A 2707-nucleotide genomic window follows, 5' to 3' on the forward strand; every position below is an offset into this window, starting at 1 on the left:
GCATGCCCTCTGCAGCTTTCTCAGGCGTGGGGCTGGGCCGGGAGCTGGGAACACCTGCTCTTAGGTGCTGTATGTTTCAACCCATTGAAAGATCTTAGGGCAAAATCAAGCATGGAATGATGTTCTGTGGTTTTCAAAACGGTTCCTAGAGGGTTTGAGTTGGATAGGCTGAGAACAAACCCATTCACCTGTGACGGATATAACCAGACTCCAATGTCTGGTGAGGGAAAACTGGACATGTTCTACAGAAACTGAGACACTTGGACTCTTCATGTAGAGCATTTATAACATTATAGTCTGGCCCTATATTATCCAGCCAAGCTCACACCAGTGAAGAGGGTAAGTGTGTTTGCATCTGTGTGTTTATGCAATCAAGTGAAATCATCAAATTTGTTCATTTAGAAAAACTGCAGATCAATTTGTTGCATGAATAATGCCAACTCGTAGCCTCATGAGGAAGCTCTTAGTTATCTTCAAACCTAACTTTTCTCAGTTCCTTTGGATAAATAAACTTGCTCTATGAATCAATTAAAGGAATCTCCGTTTTTTTAAATATCAAAGACTTGGATTAAAATGGATTGTGCAGGAAATGCTGTCATTAAAAGGGCCAAGAAAAGAAGACATGCTTAATTATTGAGCAGAATATTCATATTTTTTCATATCTATCAGCTCAGTGTGTCCCTAACATGTTTTTAAGATGTACAAAAAGAACACATTTATAACCCCTTCCTTCCTTCCTTCCTTCCTTCCTTCCTTCCTTCCTTCCTTCCTCCCTTCTTCCTTCCTTCCTTCCTTCCTTCCTTCCTTCCTTCCTTCCTTCCTCCCTCCTTTTTCTCTTTCTTTCTTTCTTTCTTTCTTTCTTTCTTTCTTTCTTTCTTTCTTCTTTCTTTCTTTTTCTTTCCTTTCAAGGAAAGAAAAATAAATGCCAACATAAACCCTTGATTTTGAATACTTCATTTCTCTTTAGTTGACTGAAATGATGAAATGACGCCTTTCTTTTTCAATCCTCTTCCAGGGCCGCCCTCCAGCCAGCCATTGTGTAAAGAGCTTCATGTAAAGGTAAACCCTGCAAGGCCTTGAGAAGGGCTTTGCTACCAAGCTATTGTATTTAATCACCAATGATTACTGGTCCCTGCCTTCTCTGCAGTTAATTGTGGATTTTTGGTGTTTCAATCAGGATAAAGAAAGTTTAAACGTCTGTAGGAGCTCTCAGAGACCTGCAGGCTTACCGTATTTTCCTTGGAGCGCACTTTTAGTCAAGATCTTCCTGAGTGCTGCCTTTAGGTACACCTCTTGACCTGGGTGAAAACTAGTTATATGGACCCTGGAGTAGGAGGACATTATTAGGTATTATCAAGACCCATCTCTTCCCAATAGAGCTCTTTCAGGCCCCTTCTCTGAGTTAGGATATCTGGTGGCTTGAATATGGCCAATAGCAGAAAAGGGACTTGCCACAGTGGTGTAAGACATTCTGATTTTTCTAAGAATATAGACTAGAGAATGGAATACCCATGCCCTTCGCTACCATCTCTCTCTTCCCCTTTCCACCTTCCCTTTCCCCTAGCGTCTCTAGCAGTTTCTCCTCACTCTCTCTCCCCCCCCCATTTCTCTGTCACTGTCTCTCACTTTCTCCTCTTCAATGTTATCTTGACTATTTTCTCCCAGATCAAAGGTAGAAGTGGGCCATTTGATTAATTGCCATGCAGCAGAACCCTTTGCCTCCCTGACACACAAACCAAGGAGACAAAGGGCGCTCTTTAGAAGCCCTGAGCTGTGTGGGTGCAGGGTGGGGAATTCACAAGCCTGAGAGTATGGAGCCCTCCCAGCAGGGATGTGAAGGTTCCTAGACCCTACAGAAGAATAAAGTTGCTACTGCTGCACATTGTGTTGAACCATATTTGCATTTGAGGGAACAGCAGACAACACAAGCAATAAGCCATGTGGACTATATGGAAATTTGTTTTAAAGTTTGAAAAATCTTTAAATTTCAGTGTGTGGAAATGAATACCAATTGGAAATAAAAGGGGATTAAGTGATGATGACCCAGTTTAACCTTTTCTATCCTATACTGGGAAAACTGCCCAGAACTGTACCAGCCAATATGGCACTACTCCTCCTGTGTGGCTGTTTTCATTTAAGTTAATTATAATGAGGTACAATTTAATATTCAATTCCTTAGTCATTCTGAGGATTTTAAGTGCTTGATAGCTGTATGGAGCTAGTGGGTACTCTATTAGACAGTGTAGGGGTAGAACATTCCCATCACTGTAGGAAGTTCCCCCTAGACAGCACTGTTCCTGACCCTTTGTCCTTCTTCTTCTTCTAATTTTTTTAGAAAAGATTTTATTTATTTATTCATGGGAGACAGAGAGAGAGAGATAGGCAGAGACATAGGTAGAGGGAGAAGCCTTGATACCAGGACCCCAGGATCATGCCCTGAGCCAAAGGCAGATGCTCAACCACTGAGTCACCCAAGTGCCCCGACCCTTTGTCATCCTAAGCCAGGTAGCTTAGAGGAAGCCATGGAGTGCTTCACATTAGAGAGCTGGGAGGGATTCCAGAACTGTTTGAAAATGCAGAAAACTTTTAACAGAATGCCAAGTTAAAGTAAACAGATTTGGAATTCAGTTGATTCAAATGAGATATTGCTGGGGAGGTCTTTGAGAAATTGAGAAGAACTATACAAGAATAGGTGGGATTATGACAG

Source organism: Nyctereutes procyonoides, unplaced genomic scaffold (genome assembly GCF_905146905.1).
Source record: "Nyctereutes procyonoides isolate TBG_1078 unplaced genomic scaffold, NYPRO_anot_genome, whole genome shotgun sequence".
Taxonomy (NCBI): Eukaryota; Metazoa; Chordata; class Mammalia; order Carnivora; family Canidae; genus Nyctereutes; species Nyctereutes procyonoides.